This window comes from Artibeus jamaicensis, unplaced genomic scaffold (assembly GCF_021234435.1).
Source record: "Artibeus jamaicensis isolate MK-2021 breed Jamaican fruit bat unplaced genomic scaffold, CSHL_Jam_final scaffold_1964, whole genome shotgun sequence".
Taxonomy (NCBI): Eukaryota; Metazoa; Chordata; class Mammalia; order Chiroptera; family Phyllostomidae; genus Artibeus; species Artibeus jamaicensis.
Genome location: NW_026522030.1, coordinates 43,462,808 through 43,481,695, shown reverse-complemented (window position 1 = coordinate 43,481,695; position 18,888 = coordinate 43,462,808). Strand labels below are relative to the sequence as shown.

Below are 18,888 nucleotides of genomic sequence, written 5' to 3'. Positions count from 1 at the left end.
TTTGATAATCTGTTATATAGCAATAGAAAATGAATATAGAGTATGGAAACTTGACATTGGATTTATGTAGAAACAAAGCAAAGTAGAAGACTGTCTAATTGCCCAATATAGGTTGTCAAAAAGTACTTTAAAATGTTGTATACCAAAATCAAGTGCTAAAAGCTGGACTGGAATTACCATCCTAAGATTTCAAATAAAAGTCTCTATGCCTCTGTGGTTCACTATAGCTGAAAGGAGATGGTCCCACTGTGAAGCAAGATAGTGAGTGGTTAAAAGTGAGGGTTAAAGCTACACTTCCTGGGTTTGAACCCCATCTCTAGCCCTGACTAACTTATGACTTATGCCTCAGTCGCCGACTACGTAAGCTGGAGGTGACAGTATCCCCTTCATTAGGGTCGTTTGAAGGAGCAAAATAGTAGTATATAGAAAGCATATAGAACAATGCCTCAAGTCTTTAGAACAATGTCTCTCAGCCTTTATTAGCTGTTGCTGTTGTGATTATTGCTATTAAAGAGTGATATGATTGTCTTGTGTAGGATAATGATGTCTTTGGAGGAGATGGAACAATTGAAAGAATGGGCAGCTGAATTAATGGAACAGAGCAGAGTAACCTAGGGAAGACCAAATGTTAGGCATACAAACCAGCCAAGAATGTCACACACTCAGAGTCCTTGTGCAAGACCTTTGGAAACTATAGGGCTTTTACTCGTACATCAGTCTCTGTGAAGTCAGAGTCTTTGAAGGATCTGGGATTTTACTCTGCAAGCTAACAAATTAGCCTGTCCTTATTTCATAGATGCTGGTGGGATGCAGGAGACATCTATGTCAGAAATACAGAACTTTATCACTCATAACACAGCAAGCAGCATGAGCATGGGGTTGGTGTCACTTGTCCATCCCCCTTAAGTTTTACAGAGTTGACAAAAAGATGGGTTTTAATGGATGCTGTGTATTCAGTGGGTTTGTGGCACATTTGAAGAACACTGGGCTTAGGGAATCTACTACTTTTATAGTGAGTGTTGAGCTGGTGAAGTTGGGGGTTGGGGGTCACCTTATTTCTTAAGGTTGTTTACTGCACAAACACAGCCCACAGAAATGGCCTGAACAAAGAGCAGTCTGGGCCTTGCATTCTTGGCCTACTGAGCAAGTACTGGGACATTAAGGGCCTATGGCAGATAGCCCCTCTAGACAACCGGCCGTTCTGCCTGACTGACCACAGCTTTGAGAACAACCATGACTGCTGCCTACTGATCCCAGTGACCATCATAGCTGGTGCCGAGGTCAAACTGGCAGAAGCACTATCAGCCACATCAGTTTTCTCCTTGGCTGAATCAAAGGTAAAACAGGCCTAGGCATTTAGGAGAATCTCTGTGAATCCAACAGCCCTATTGAGCCAGTAGCTTTGCTTTAGATGGCAGAAAGGGATAAAGTGTTTCCCAAAGGGGTAGCTACTACTTTATGCAAAATTGAGATGACAGTAGGCCAGGCCAGCTGTGCCCATAAATACATTTTAACTTGCCAGCAAATGGGCCCTTTTCTTGTAGTTGTCCTGTCCTAGTTAACCCACCCCAAAATGAAGATGTCAGGCCTCAGAGTCACAAGACCTCCATGGGTCAGGTGTTCATTTTTAACAAGAGCGCTATAGTAAGCCAACAGCTGCCTTACATTAGTGAAAAGGATGTATTACTAACTGGTTGAATTGTGACCCTCCCTCAAATTTGTATGTTAAAGTCCTAACCCCTACTGCCTCAGAACATGACCTTATTTGGAGATGGAGCCTTCACAGAGGTAACCGTATTAAAATGAGGTCATTAGGCTGAGTCCTAATCCAATATGACTGGCATCCTTATAAAAAGGGGAAATTTGGACACAGGCCTACAGGGACAATGCCATGTGAATATGAAGTTAGCCATTTACAAACCAAGGACAGGCCTAAACATATCCTATCCTCACAGCCCTCGCAAGGAACCAACCCTGCTGACACCTAATTTAGACTTCTGAACTCCAGAACTGAGGCAATAAATATCTGTTGCTTAAGCCTCTCAGTTATGATGGTCCTAGAAACTAATACAGGATGTATTTGGTGCCTGTGTCCAGCAGGTGACACTGCAGTACTGGGTTTCTCTGGAGATCAGCTGTGATTTCTGTTTTTCTCTCTGGAATTCTGTATTGTTTCTGTTAGACAAACTGGAAGGGGTCAGGGGATCACTGAATGGAAGGGTGTTGTCTCTTCACCATGAATATTTACAATATAAGCAAATAACAGCTCGATTTCATTATACATTTACATAATGGGGGAAACAACTGCAGGATTCTGAAGCAACTCAAAGTCACTTAATTTCCCTTCCTCACTGCAAACTTTGTTCAAAGCCTATCAGTTGAATTCTAGTGCTTTTTTTTCCCTCTGGGAACACACCAGAGAGTTTAATGTAGAAAATCCAGGGGTTATCTTAGCAGTTTCAGGTAATTATGCTGTATCCTAGCAATCTGGGGAAACTGGGTGTGCAAAGTGGCTAGGAAGCCTTTGCCTTTTGACTCCTGATCCCAGCATTGGTGCTGCTACCTCCTGTGTGTACCCCTGGCCTCTGAAAGTATTAGGGTTCAAGGAAATGATTCTTTTACCCTCTACTAGTGCCACTGATCTGCCCTGTTTGTCATAAACCTGTACAAACCTGTACAAAATTTTTTTGAGTTTACCTGAGCCAAAATGAGGACAATTGCCAGGAAGAAAAATCTCAATGGATTGAGAAAATGCTATGGAGAGTGGCAGTTTTGCAGCTTATTTTCCACATTAGAATACAAGGAGGAGGCATAGGAGGGTTACATGAAATCCATTGGTGACTGATTAGGACAGTAGGAGAAAGCCAAGTGGAGAACTCTGGGGCATTGGATAAAAAGCAAAATGCAGCCACACATACTTCTTCTACATTAGTGGTATAGGGTAGTTAATAATTAACATTGACAGTACATAGAGATGGGAAGCAGGGGACAGATGACAAGGACAGGTTCTCTGGTCTCCTGCAGTGGTGCAGGGGATATACCCTGAGGGGTCTGAAAGGGATGATTATTTTGAATACTCAAAGGTAATGTTATCTTAGATGCAAAAAGACAACAGACAGGCTCAATTAAGGCAAAGACTGACCTTTGTCAAGGAAGATACTGGCCTAGTACTGATACCACCATGGCCCACTTTTAGTTAGGAACTTGTACATTCAGTCCCTCCTATGTGGTTATTTCCGGTCTCTGGGTTGGTGAGGCCACTATGCAGGCCTCCCCTCAGCTTGTAAGGTATAGTCAGCGGCCCAGGCCCTTTCTCATCCAAACCTATATCCTCAGCAATCTGGGCCAACCTGGGACTTAGCTCACACTCCATCTGCATGGGAATAAGTAGGCTTGGGTACCTACATCCAAGAGAGACATAAACATTTGAGTTCCTCCTCTCCTCCCCTCCATGAAGTGCCCCAGAACACTCAGTTTTCTTTGCTAAAGCAGCTGAAGTTGGAAGAGAGACAGCTTGGTGCCAATCAGCTAGCCTTTGAATTTATTACCCTCTGTTTCACAGGCCTCCCACCAACAGGCTCAACAAAAAGTTTCTAATGTTTCTAGTCTGCCCAAAGTTCCATGACCTCAATGCTGATGCCATTATTTCAGCTTTGGAGACCCCCTGACCCATCAGCCACAGCCACTCTGTATACCTTTGGGCCGAGGTGTGGAGTTGACTCTGCAGTGTCCTGGTCACATTCTTCTCTCTCCACCCACAGGAGAATGTGCCACAACCAAAGCAACATCTGGGTGACCTGTTTTGACCCTGCCTTTTGTAGCTCAGCCTCATTTAACAGAGGAGAGTGAGAGACCCTACTCTCCCCTGGCACCCTCACCAGCACCTAGGTGAGAGCATTTTCTGCTTGGTCACAGGGAGTCTTCTTATGGCCAGTAACTCTCCCGTGAGGGCTCTTGCCCTTTCCCTGTCAGGATGTCATGCCCCTATCAGCATCTCAGCTTGGTCACCATCACAGGCAGGCACTGTGAAGGGTCTGGGATTTCACCCTACTGGCAATATAATGAGTTAGCCTATTACTATTCCTGGGATGCAGGCAGAAGACTTTGTTGCTCTCTGCAGCAAGCAGCACCAGCAGGCTTCTGATGAGCATGAGATGTTTTCTGTGTGTCCTGAAGTCCTGTGGAGGGCATGCAGGTAGGCCTAGGTGGACGCTGAGGTGGATGCAGCAGGTTTGTGACTTAACTGAGGAACAGTGAGATGTGAAATCTACCACTTTGATGGTGAGTGGTCAGCGAGGCTGCTCTTTGGTAAGAGAGGTTACTTCATCCCTCAGGGTGGCTCACTGCAAACAGAACCCTGAAAAACGGCCCTGGGAAGAGCAGTCAGGGTCTGCTCCTCAGCCCATCCAGCAGGAAAGCACAGGAATGGGGACTCAGCATCCATGGGGACTGATTCTCTCAACATGTGTGCAGGTTAAGAAGAATTCTCTGATTTCAAGGAAGGAGACAAAGAGAATACAGATCAACATCGTCGAGGCAGCTTTCCAACCCAAAAGCTAGCTGCCTGAGTTCTGAACCTGCCTGGGAAAGCCCAGAGAGAAACATACTCACCCACAGCCATTAGGGAAGATCAGGTGTGTCCTTGAATGTACCCCATGTAAAAGAATTAAACTTCTAGCCTTATTCATAGGGTTTAAGCTACTCTTCTTTTTGAAAAAAAAAGTATCATGAATTATTTGATACATGTAAGAGACTATAGTTACAACTTCTGAAGCATAATAAAATGAAAAACAATGAACTCATTGCTACACTGAAGAATTATAGCCTCACAATACCCCTGAAGCTATCTCCGGGTTCCCCCAGACATGTGAGCGAACCCAAACAGCTAAAGCTGGGCTGGAATTGATCTCTTGTCCCAGAGCCTGTGGAAGACAACGTGTCTTTTCAGTTCTTCAAAGGGGAGATTTTTAAAAATCCCAACTGAACAGCACGTGTACTAATACCTTTAGCCTACTGTGATCTTGGGCTCTTTTCCTCAATATCTAGCTCCTGAATAAAAAGGGTAAATAGAAGAAGTAAAGCAAGAAAGTACAGTGTTGGCTTTCTAGGCAGTCTTGTGGTGAAAGGGAACCCCAGAATTAGAGTGGGCAGTGAAGAGGAGAGGAAAGCAGGCAACTCTGTATCTGGAGGTAGCGCGATAAGCAACCCGGAGTTGGTTCAAGAACCAGAAGTGTCAGGGGACTCACCCAGGACGTGCGCGCCTTGAGAAGGAGGCAGAATGACCAACACAAGTCCACCCACAGTCGGGGCCACAAGGAAGGCTACAATGACCTAGCTCTTGTGCTTGCATTCCCAGTCATCTTCCCGGTCCCCTCTGCCTGCCGGTCACCACCCCTTGTCTCACACCTGTAATCATTCTGAGGTTCAGTTGTTTTTTATTTTGGTAAAATCCATATAATGTGAAATTTGCCACTTTAAAGGGTATGATTCAGTGACATTCATTGTATTTACACTGTTGTGCAACCATCCCCACTATCAAATTCCATTAACATTATCATCAGCTGAAGAGGAAACTCTGTGCCCATTAAGCACTTACCTCCCATCCTCCCTCTTCCCCCAGGAGCTGACAGTCACTAATCTGCTTTCTGTTTCGGTGAATTTGCCTGTTCCAGACATTTCACAGTCATGGATTCATATAACAGAAGGTCTTTTGGGTCTGACTTCTTTCACATGGCATAATCTTTCCAAGGTCCATCTACATTGTAGCGTGTGTCAGTTTTTATTCCTATTGATGGCTAAATAACATTGCATTGTATGAATATACCACACTTTATTTACCCATTCATTGGTTTGTAGAAATTAAGGTTCTTTTCACCTTTTGCTTGTTCAGAATAGTCTTGGCATAGAAATTCTCAGACTGATTTTTGTTTGAACACTTGCTTGTCAGTTCTTTTGAGTATATACCAAGGGGTGGCATTGCACAATCATATAATAATTTTATGTTAACTTATTGACGAACTATCGAAATGTTCAAAATGGTACCAGCCTGCTGATATCTTTCTCTACCAAAGTTGAAACAGATGGAAATCAATTAATTTCACTGCATCATGAGGCACTGGGTCTACTTGCCAAGAATATAATGAGTCACTAAGTTTTTAAGGAGGCTGCTAAAAATGTTCAGCAACTCTCTTTAAGGGTGGGGGCAAGTATTAACATGTCTGGAAACACTTTGAGGAGTTAATGACAAAACTCTTCAGACTTAGTTTTCTGTGTATATTATAGGTTGAGTCATGGTAGGAAATGTAAGTAAAATAATTAAGAAAGGTTGTTGGTGCCATAGGCACTTATTTCTACAAAGGTAAACAAATGATAAAAAAAGGTCAAGCCCCCAAGTCGAACCTTTGCTCCCAGCCCTCCTTGCCGACAGTGGGCCCAGGACCCTCTCCACACTCCGTCCTCCAAGGGGCCCACACTGGTGTTAGGTTTGTCCACAAACTTCAGTGAGACCAACAAATCCAATTACAGACTGGCAGGACGATTTCCTTTTTCTTTTCCTCCCTCAACTATAACTCTATTTTCATAAATCTGAACAGGGTGAATTTTAATTCATATTCAGTTCATCATTGCCTGAGCAAGAAGGGTACCTTATTTATTTATTTATTTTTTGGTGCGGCCATGTCGCTCATGGTTAAAAAAGGCCGCCAGCCGCGGAGCAGTTGGCCCCAGTTATGCGCAAGCTCCTGCTCTGGCGCTGCAGCCTGACCCCAGACACCACAGGCAGGCGCAGCGGGGGCTCAAAGGCAGCATGTCTGGGTATCTTATTTATTTTTTAAATTCATTTATTTTTTATTGATTATGCCATTACAGTTGTTCTATTTCCCTCCTTCATTCCCCTCCACCCTACCTCCCCGTCCTCATTACCCCCCCCCTTTATTTTATGACCATGTGTCTCAAGTTCTTTAGATTCTATATTTCCCATACTATTCTTGCCCCCTCATCTGTTTTCTATCTACTGTCTATGCTACTTATTTTCTGTACCTTCTCCCCCCTTCTCCTCCTCCCACTCCCCTGTTGCTAACTAGACTTCCAGGAAATCCAGGAAGTTCAGAGAGTCCCAAAGAAGTTGTACTCAAGAAGAAACACACCAAGGCACATCATCATTATATTAGCCAAGATTAAAATGAAGGAGAGAATCCTAGAAGCAGCAAGAGATAAGGGGACAGTCACCTACAAAGGAGTTCCCATCAGACTGTCAGCGGATTTCTTAAGAGAGACCTTACAGGCAAGAAGGGGCTGGAAAGAGGTATTCCAAGTCATGAAATCCAAAGACCTACAACCAAGATTACTCTATCCAGCAAAACTTTCATTTAGAATGGAAGGTCAGATAAAGTGCTTCTCAGATAAGATCAAATTCAAGGAGTTCATCATCACCAAGCCCTGATATGAAATGTTAAAGGGACTTATCTAAGAAAATGGGTACCTTATTTTTTAACTCAGTAGAGCATTTACTGAATGTCTAGTGTATATCAAGTTGGGGCACAAAACTATTAAGAGATTATAGTGTAGCTTTAACAATTATTTGTTTTCTCTAAAAATCTTCATAATATGTACACATGCACATGTACCCCACATTTTTCCTAAAAGAATTTCAGGTAGGCTGCTGTTAAAATTTTTAGACCTCTACATGTGTCTTGTTTCTACTTTGTTTTCTTCCCCAAGACAATTAAGAATGTAGGGCAGCAGGGAGAGAAAGAGTAGCCTCTATAAACATCTTTAATATTTAACATAAGGGGGGGAAATTCCAAGTGTCTTTATTCTTGAATAAATTTACTGAATGCAGAGTAATAATGAATCCACATTTTAAGAAATGTTTTAGTTGAGATAATTTTAGGTTTGCAGGAAAGTTGCAAAACTAGTACAGAAAGTTTATGTGTAGCCTTGTTCAGCTGATGCCAACAATTTATAGTGATCAAAACCAGGAATTTAGCATCAGTATAATACTACTAACTAAATTACTGAGCTTTCTGGAACTTCATGAGTTGTTCTCATACTGTCCCTTTTATGTTCCAGGATCCAATCCAAGATATTATATTGCACTTATTGTTGTGTCTCAGTAGTCGCCTCTAATCTGTGATGTTCCTCATTCTTTCCTTGGCTTTCACAATAAGTACTTTTGATAAGTACTGGTCAGTTATTTAGAAATTCTCTCATTTTGGGTTTTTCTAATGTCTTCTCATGATTAGATTGAGACTGTGGTTTTGAGTTGGGCTTTTTTTTTTTAGCATATTGTTCTTAAACCACAGAATGCTATTGTGTCTTTGTCATTGCATCATGTCAAAGGACACTCGATGTCACGTCATATGAGGTATTTCTGGTGATGTGAAGCTTGTTCTTTTGGTTAAAGTGGCGTCCACCAGTTTTTTTCTAACTAGTAAATATCTTTGGGTAGATATTTTGAGACTGTTAATATCTTACTTCTCAATCTTTTGCCCACTCATTTTGGCATCCATTGATAGGGTCTTACATGCAACAATTATTACTGTGGCATTTGCCTAATTATAATTTTTTTACTCCTTTGTTTCATTTATATTTGTTCATTGGAAAGCTGCATTTTCTCCATATATTTATTTATTACATTAGTTATATAAATATGGTATCAAGGGCATTTTATTCTATGGTTATAGTCTAGTACCACCATCATTTATTTTATGGCTTAAATTATTTTGGCTGTTGGGACCTCCTTCCAGTTGGCTCCTATGTCCTTTTGACACACTCCATCTTTTATTGAATACTTGCTCGATTTCTGTTTTCTTAAGATATTCATGTATATTTGCCCTGCCCCAGGCCTGGAATTAACCACTTATTCAAGGGGTTCTGATTCCTTTTGCTAGAAAATGGCATTTAGAAATCAGTATCTGGGCTCTAGGTTTGCTCATAGCTCTGTCCGCTGTCCCAGATCCTCTCGGCAAGGACATGTGTATACACCGACCATGCTGTGCATGCACTCTTACCTGTTGCTATGTCTGCCTATAAGCATATATATACAGGGTGGGGTCAGAAGTAGGATTACAGTTATTTATCAAAAGTAATATAATTAATAAATAATACAAGAATAAAGTCTGTGGCTTGCATACTCACAACTGTAAACCTACTTTTGACCCAACCTGTGTGCTAAACCATGAGTTCATACTGATACCTCTGATTCCAACTCAGTATGATATTTCCTTCCAGCCCTTCCCCTTTCTTTATTTGCAAGTTCTTTCTCAGATAGTGAGAAGCCTTTTTTACAGGCCCCCTGAATTCCATGGCTCATGTTCCCTTCCTCCTTGTCTAAGCCAACAGTGTCAGTGTAGCATCTTCATGTCTCTCTAACTCTGACTCTCTTGCCTCCATCTTTCACTTGTAAGGAATCTTGTGATTACATTGGGCCTATCTGGATAATACTGGATAACCTCCCTATTTCAAAGTCCTATAGTTAATCACATCTGCGATGTCCCTTTTGCCGTGTAACATGATATATCCACAGGTTCATAACACAGACTTCTTTGGTGGGGGGCATTATTCTGCCTACCACAGGTACTTATTATTTCCATTGTTTACTATTACAACACAGAGCTACAATAAATAACCTTGTGCTTTCGTATTTCTGTACAATTGGAAGTATATCTTCTAGGTAGACTTCTAGAAGTGGGATTGCAGGGTAAAAGGCAGGTGCCAATATAGTTTTGTTGGGTACTACCACATTTCCTTCCAAGCTGTACCAATATGAGAGTGCTGTCTTCCCAAAGTCTCAACAGAGTCTGTGGTCTTACTCTCTAATTTTTGCCAACGTGACAGGCAAGAAAATGCTCTTAGTCTTGTTTTAATCTGCATTTGCTTAATTAAGAGTAAACTTGAAGCCCTGGCTGGCGTAGCTTAGTGGATTGAGCGCGGGCCTGCGAACCAGAGTATCGTGGTTCGATTCCCAGTCAGGGCACATGCCTGGGTTGCAGGCCAGTTCCCAGCAGGGGACGCATGAGAGGCAACCATACATTGATATTTCTCTCCCACTCTTTCTCCTTCCCTTCCCCTCTCTCGAAAAATAAATAAATAAAATATTTTTTTTTAAAAAAGAGTAAACTTGAACATTTTTTTCATGTTTGAGGGCCTTTTATATCTGTTTTTGTGAATTATCTGTTCATTGTTTTTTTTGTCCCCTGTCCCTCAATTTTTAAGAGTTCTTTACACATTAGAGATATTCATCTCTTGTCTGTGGAATTTATGGCCATTATTTCTTCCAGATTGTCATGTGTGTTTGACTTTGTTTATGGTGGGGTTTTAGCATGAAAATAATTTTTATGTGTTCAAATTAACAATCATTTATTTTATTGCCTCTGCATTTTGAGTGTTTGTTTAGAAAGTTTTTTCCTATATCAAAGTTAAAGAGGTAGTCACCATGTCTCCCTACAATACTCTTACAGCTTTATTTACATTTAGATCTCTAACCCATTTGGAGTTTGTTCTCATATATATGGTGTGAGATATATGGATCTAATTTTATCTTTTCCCAAATGGCTACTTCATAGTACCCACATTTATTAAAAAGTCCACCTTTTTCTCCACTGATTTGAGATGTCACCTTTATTAAGGTTGTATATGTACTTGGGTCTGAACATGCTATTCAGCTGGCCAATTTGTCTCTTCATATGCCAGTACCACACTGTTATAATTACAGATGCTTTTTAGTATGTTTTGATGCCTAGTTAAGCTAGTATATACAATTGTAGTTTATCTTTTAAGTGTTTATTACCTGTTTGCTTTTTCATAGAAACTTGAGTTCAATTCATCCAATTCTATAACATAGTTGGTTGATTTTTTAATTGGAATTGCATGCATTTATAAACTTATTTAGGAAGAATTGTTGAGTCACCCTGTCCAAGAACTGGGGATATTTTTCCATTGGTTTAAATCTCTTTTTATGCCTTCTGGGAGTTAGTAAATGAATTGCAGACAAACCAAAGGATTTTTTTGTGCATGGAATAAAGGAAAATTTTAAGTTAAATTTTCCTATAAATGATTATAAAAATATCCTTGCAGCTGAATTCCTCACCTATCTGGCAATGGAGTATATTAGCAGTGCATATGATGGAGGGGCATTCTTACACTGAAACGTGAGAGACTGAAAGGTAGAAAGAAAAAGAATAGCAGGACTTCCAGGCAGATCGAGCCCTGAATGGTGTAGCTTAGTTGGTTGGGCATTGTTCTGCAAAGCAAAAGGTCACTAGTTTGATTCCTGGTCAGGGCACATGCCTGGGTTGTGGATTGGTCCCTGGTTGGGGTGCATGTGTGAGGCAACAGATTGATGTTTCTCTCTCTCTCTCTTTCTCCCTTCCTTCCCCTCTCTCTAAAAATAAATAAACTTTTTAAAGAAGAATTTTCAGGCAGCTTGAGGCAGCACAGTGGGAAATTTAGAAGGGAAAACTGGGCCTCAGACTAATGCCCACTGGATTTACAGCCAGGACATGTGTGCTAAGGACTGTGGTTTCACTCTCCTTGTATACAGTGAGAAGGTCACAGTCATTGGAGTCACAGATACCTGGGGCCAACCCTGGCTCCATCACTTACTGGTTGTATGACCTTGAATAAAGGACATAGGCTCCCTGAGCATCAACTTCATTGCTAAGGTGAGGAGAATACTCAAAATACTAGGTTGTATAGCAGAGGAAATGCTCAGTAAGTGATCCCTTCTTTCCCATTTATCTACTTTCCTCTCTTTTACTTACTTACAGTTACTACTTCATTCTTTCTTTCATCTCTAATTTCATTCTCCATTTTTCATTTTTTATCTTTCCCCATCACTGTATCTTCAATTCTGTGGCCAGGCATTTGCTTTTCTGGTTCCCCTTGCTTCTTCTTTGCAGGATGATTCCTAATCAATCCTGGTAATGGGACCAGTGGTCCAATTAGCCTGTCAGCCTCAGCCTAAAGATGAAAAGATACAGTTGAGTAGTTTTATAATATTTATATGTTCTGAAATGATTCACATTTTTCACATAGAGCTTTTTTTGGAAGAAGAAATGGTTGGATTATTTTCAGTAAAGAAAAATTTTGTGTTCTCTTTGATTCTGTTTGATAAATTATTGATGTTACTTTTAAGTTCATAGTTTGATTCAGTTTAAGTACAATACATTTATTGATGATAAATTAGAAGAAATCAGTGAGCTATTAAATTTTGGATTCATTACACTAATAACATAATTACATAACTTAAGATTTGAAGTTATGTATGTTTTGTTACATTTACTTGATTTTTTAAATTCTTGTACATGGCTTGGATGCCAACTTATACAGTGTAAGGCATTTATTTTCTATTATGTACCCAAAAAGATAAATATGAATATGAGGTAATATTTGTTTTGAGGAAAATTTGAACATGAAAACTTCAGAGTTTAAGGTATTATATTGGAGTAGGTGATTATAGATGATTTTCCTCTCTTGAGAAATTTTTCCGCAATTATATATATATATCTTTATAATATGTATAAACAAAGAAAAGCACAGTGAGAGCTATAGCTGTAGATATAGTACCTTAACATTAGCAAGTGCTAATCCACCCACAGGCTTTTGGGAAAAGGTTGGCTTTTTTTTTTTTTTTTGCACATATTATCATAAAAATCAATACTATAAGAGGTGATTAGGAATATAACTTTTAATTGTTTTCTTCATATTTTTAGTAATTAAATATTTGCATAGAGACTTTGGGAAGTTGAAGGCAAAGGAAATTCTATTAGGTTAGAATCTTTTTTAAAGTACTGTTAAAATTAATTCTCTTCTAAGTAATACTTTGTTGCTATGCCCCTTTAATAAATACCTCAGTTAGAATTTCAAGAACTGTCATTTTCAAGAATTATGAACCCAAAGTACACAACTATGAAGAGAAATCTGTTATAAAAAAGGGAAGAATGAATAATGTTCAGTATGGCATGGGTTTATCCACTTTATGTATTTCTTTTAATAAAAAACTACTGCCATTGATCACCATAACATGATTTGGTGTGCTCACATGTGATCTCTCTCTTTCTCTCTCTAATATGTTTAAATAACTATATATGTTTAAATATGATATAATTTTGCCTAAAATATGTAACGTAAAATGAGGAACTTTAGATGTGGACCTCTCCAGTGAGAGGATCCCAAGGACACATCTATTTGCTTTATGACCCTCACTTTCTATTGTGGGGTGGAGAGCAATAGGAAAAAATGCCAACATGTTCATAGCTTCACCAAACTGAAAAGTTAAAGCATATAAGTAGTAATCACTTCAAAATCAAATTGTTGTGTTGTGCACTTCACCAAGGAGGAATTAATGTTATAAAGAAGAAAGATCATTGCTCACTTGTCTCAGTTTTCCTTCTTTCAGTGCATGCTTTGTACCACTTTCACGACTAACAGAATTATTTTCCCCTTGGATCCTTCACATGGTCCTTTTAGACAGTTTACTCTCTCCATCTCTTCTGTGATTGAGAGCCTATTACTTCTGAGAGAGGGAAGTTCCCTTGCAAGCTGAAGTTCTATGACTGGGCAGCAGTCTTCTCATTCTTCCTAAATTTGAGCAGCAAAACATTTCTGCAGGATAGCCTTCCTCTGCTGTTGCCTCTTTTGGGGAGGAGATGAGGGTGCAACTGCTGCCCTCTCACCTCATCCACAGTCACAAAGACAACCTCACACTGGATGGTACCTTATTTACTGTCTGCCCCCATCCACTGGATACCCTAATCTCCCTTGCCTTCAGAAAATGTGTTCCAAGCTCAGTTTTAATTCATTCATTCAAATTTTGGCAGCTTTGCTATAAAGTTCTTATTTGCCCAGATCTCAACTATGCCACCTTTCAAATTCTGTGCTCAGAGTTCTGCTGTTTAAATATAAGGAAATTAGATGGAGAAAGCAGTAATCAGGGCTTCTCAGAACTTCCTCAGAACTAGGCTTAGAGATGGGAAAAAAGTTTACAAACTTAAGGGGATATGCTGAGTACAACTGACACCAGTGCCAGCCAATACTCCCTTTGTCTTTTTGCTCCATTAATTCAGTGAACCCTGGGGCAGCACCTTGGACAACTGCCTGCAGCTACTACACTTCCTTCTCTCCTTCTCTCTGGATGAGAGAAAAAACTGCAGTCCTAAGAAGCAAACTAAATGTAAAAAAGTTCAAAAGAATCTCAGCAACATTTCTGTCATTAGTGCTTTTGAAAAAAAAGGGGGGGAGTTCTAAAGAAACAGAGCCTGTGGCCTCAAAAAGAAAAGAAAATGCCACTGAACTGAGACAAAAACTTCTAACAAAACCAAAAGTTTTCCAGCAAAAAAAAAATTTATAAGTCCTAAAGGTTCTGAAAAGAGATGCACTAATTATCAAGCTTATCAAACTTACTTAAATCAAGAAGGTCCCAAAGCACTGGGCTCCAAAGAAATACCAAATGGAGCTGAAAATTGTTCGGAAGGCCCTATTTTTGTAATCACAGAAGTGCTGGAATCCATTTAAAAAGATGATATTTTATTTTTGAAATCACATGTGATCATGAAAATTGGAAGTATCAATATTAATTCCCAGAAATAGATAACTAAATAATGAATCCTTCCCACAATCTACTTTTGTTTTTATATTGAAATCAGGTTTAAATAATAAATTTTTAATTTTAAGGCCTGGCTAAAATTAATTAAATTAGAGATAACCTGCCCTAGGAATTCTTCCTATTAACAATTATTATATCACTAGATTAAGTTTCTGATGTTAACTAGATTCTGATTTTAGATACCATATAACTGTATTTTCTTCTAAATAAAAGAATCTCCAGATTAATAACCATCCAAGCCAAACTCCCAAAATACCTGGCAAAAGTGATGATGGATTGACATTTGACCAATGTTTTAAAGGAAAACAGATCAGTTCAACCCACTCTCTTGACCAAAAATTTCCTGTGCTGCAGATTGTACCTCTAGCAAATAAGTTCTAATACCCAATACCCATGGAGGGTGACATTAGCATTAGAGATAGAAAAACTTGAAGAAAAAATAGGAACATTTACAGAGAAAAAACAATATCCTCCCAACCTCCTGCCACTGCAAGGAAAATTCTGGTAGTGGAATTTATTAGTATGAGAATAGAAAAAATATGGAATATGAAGCTTAAAAGAATTCATTTATAAAATGAATAGATATATCATACTAAAACACAGTTTTTATTCCCTCTGATAAAGATGGAACATTTTATTATAAAATTATTGATAAAGTCTTCACATCTGCGTAAAGTTATTTCTTACCTAGTGGTCCAGACGTCTTTGAACAATTATTGAGAGTAGATCATGAAAGACCTGGAATAATTGTATGGTCAGGCGACTGATATTTTAGAATAAATACATGCTGTTACTTACCTATTGTGACTGATGCTGAAGGGGTACCATGTCCCACTTCTATTTTTTTAAACACCTTTGTTGAGTTGTAATTTACATAGTATAAAATCCATCTATTGTAAGGGTACAATTAAATGACTTAGCACATGTATAGAGCTGTGCAACCATCACCATAATCCAGTTTTAGAACATTTCCATCATCTGCCAAAATTCCCTTGTGCTGATTTGCAGTATATCTTTGATCCTAACCCCAGGCCCAGAAAATCACTAATGTACTTTCTGTCTCTATAGATTTGCCTTTTTTAGACATTTCACATAAATGGAATCATACCATATGCAGTTTTTTGCGTGTGGTTTCTTTTACTTAGCATATTATTTTTGAGGTTTATCCATGTTGTAAAATATTCTCTTCTCCAAAGGAATTTTAGAATCAGTTTGTCAAGCAGACTTTTAAAAAATCCTGTCAACCAGGTGGGAAGGCCTTCTCTTAGCATGACCTTTAGTCCCCCTTACTTGTTTCTTGCTTAGGATTTCTCCATCTTTTAAAGCATTTTTGAGGAATTATTTTATATTTAGAACATTACTGAGTGTAATAAAACCACAAGAAAATATAGAAGACCTTTTTATTGGATAAAAACCTTTTGTTTTCAGGATTGCATGAAGACATAGAAATGTAGGATCAGAAAAGCACAACTCATTACGAAGATAGAGAAACTAAAAGAATATTCTACATGGTCATAGTTGTAGTCAGTTGGGTTTAGTTTTGTCTTTTTGTTTTATTTTGTTTGACCTCTTTTGTTTGACTTGTATTTTGAAAATAACTATTTCATAATTTTATGGCTTATTTTTATAAATAGTAAACAATATTACTCTCCATTTTATTTTGACTATAATGACACTTCATTAGACCTAAGTCATATAACTGACAACCTCTTATTTGGAGCATTATGAGGAAGCAAAAAGAAATACTTAAAGACAAAAGAACCATATAATTATAATAAGACCATATTCTAAAATGCATGCACCATACTCAAAATAAGCCCCTGGCTTTCAAATGCTCATTAGGAACTTACGTACTTCTACTTTATGAACAGTTCTAAAAAGGTTTGTTGTCCCTTTAACATTTCATATAATAAGGGTTTGGTGATGATGAACTCCTTGAATTTGATCTTATCTGAGAAGCACTTTATCTGTCCTTCCATTCTAAATGAAAGTTTTGCTGGATAGAGCAATCTTGGTTGTAGGTCTTTGGTGAACAGTGAAAGGACAGCAAACTCACAGTTATTAATAACCACACCTAAAACAAAAGCAAACTAAAAGGACAGCTAGATCAGGAGTAGAAACATAGAAATGAAGATCTCAAGGAGGGTTAGCAACAGGGGAGTGGGAGGAGGAGAAGAGAGGAGAAGGTACAGAAATAAGTAGCATAGACAGTAGACAGAAAATAGATGGGGGGGGAGGGCAAGAATAGCATGGGAAATATAGAATCTAAAGAACTTGAGACACATGGTCATAAACTAAAGGGGGGGTAATGGTGGGGACGGGGGGTAGGGTGGAGGGGAATGAAGGGAGGGAATAGAACAACTGTAATGGCATAATCAATAAATAAAATTAAATTAAATTTTAAAAAAAGAATAAATAAATAAAAAGGTTTATTGTTTCCCTGCCCCTGGACAATTGAAAGCAACAGATGATTGAGAAAGACAGGGAGAGAGAGAGGAGAAATAGAAGCCAGGAGAAAAGGATTTATTGCCAAGAGTGAGAAACAACATCTTGATGGAGGAGAAAGAAAACGGACAGAGGCCCAGGACCATTTGGTGAACTGGGTCAGCACCACTGCATTACAGCACAGGCGAGCTAATGATGATGCTGGGTCTTTATGAAAGGATGTTTCCTTATGTTCAAACCACCTCCATTCCTTCCTAGAAGAGTATATATAGGGCTGGGCAAAAGTAGGTTTATAGTAGGAGTACGTGAAATAGTTTATACTTTTATGTTATTGTTTATTAATTATTGTATTATTTTCCATATGAACAACCATAAACCTATTTTTGCCCCACCCTATATATAACCACTCTTAAATTATAAATAACTGATCAAGCAACTTTGATTTACTATTTTTTATTATGAAGGTGGCATTATATCATAGCTTTTAGACAAATGTCTATTAAAATAGTTAGAATTCATAGAGAGAAGACCATGAGAAGACAGAGAAGAAGGCTGTGTGAAAATAAAGGCAGAGATTAAAGTGAGGTGTCACAAGCCAAGGAGTTCCAAGGATTGCTGGCAGCCATAAGAATCTAGGAAAGATGAACACATTCCACTAGAGTTTTATTTTGGCAAGAATGATCAAATCTGAATCCCTAAAGAACCTGTTTATTCCAGTGCAAGGTTTGCCTATGATGAAATTAACTAGGAATGGTACATTTAGTGATAATGAAAAAGAAGAGATGGTTCTTGAACCTGAATAAGAAATGATACCTGGAGATTGAGATAAATCTTCATGTGTGTTGATGGGACAAACAAATGTTTGAGGCTCTCAAACTGGGGGTCCCCAAACCCTAAATCTATTACTGCCCTGGGGCTTCAGCCCCCAAGAGGGGCCAAGGAGCCCAGCCCTATCTTTATATCGAAAATCTCATTCTCTCCCAGTTCTTTCCCACAGTAGAAAGAAGGCCCAGAAGGGAAACTGAGTCACATTTTTAATTATTTCTCCTCACCTTGTGGTTTACATCATGAATTCTGTGCTTGCCATCCTCTAGGCTTTGCTAATAATACACTGTACCAAGATTTTAGAATGAAAAATTACAACTTTTCTCTCTCAAGAATCTCTCAAAATAATGGGATTGGGCTTTCAGATTGTTGCTTCTCTTGTGTTTTCTAAAAATCCACTCAGAAATTGAGTCTCCTATGTTCTGAGCTGCATCTGCTTTTTGCTCCAAGGCAGTGAAAGGCACTGACTTAAGTGGTGAAGGACTGAGGCAAGAAGAAAACTGTGGCAAATAAAAATCTCTATTGATGTCTCAAAATAATAACCATCTACCATTATATCACAGTGTGATATGGACCCGATAATCCAAATGAATTTCAACTTGGAGTTGGATGGATTTGGAAGACAAACTTATTTCAGTGCAAGTTATAATAAAGGCCAATAAGATGTGTCTACATTAAATGCACACAAATCTTTCTTCACATATGATATAATAAGCTGAACATATATATTAGGCTTGGATAAAAGCTTCAGAACCACATGTTTTCAATACTTCAGGACACAGAAAAAGAAAATCATGTCTATTCTGCATATATTCCAGGAAGATTTTACTGCCAAAGTTAACAGTTGGGGACAGCTGTCCAGAGGGACTTTAGTAAAAGTCTATTGAAAATTTAAAAAAAAAAAAAAAAAGAATCAAAGCAACTGAAGAATGAAAATCCACTGGAAAAACAGATTATTGACTCTGCTCATATTCAAAAGATGAGTAACCACACTTTTTCTTTTGTTTTGTACT

General features: G+C 38.8%; 2 protein-coding genes and 1 non-coding gene across 7 annotated transcripts in view; 1 reads left to right on the top strand and 2 right to left on the bottom strand.

The window, feature by feature from the left end:
* The window catches only part of CD274 (CD274 molecule), a 105,547-nt gene that overhangs the window by 37,222 nt on the left and 49,437 nt on the right, over positions 1-18,888 (bottom strand). The gene's annotated exons all lie outside the window — the stretch shown is intronic.
* LOC119048042 (plasminogen receptor (KT)) overlaps positions 1-18,888 on the top strand; it is a 39,485-nt gene that overhangs the window by 3,913 nt on the left and 16,684 nt on the right. The window lies entirely within an intron of this gene.
* Positions 6,674-6,807, bottom strand: LOC119048053 (small nucleolar RNA SNORA76). The gene has a single exon (XR_005082248.2). It is a non-coding gene; the product is annotated as a small nucleolar RNA SNORA76 (small nucleolar RNA).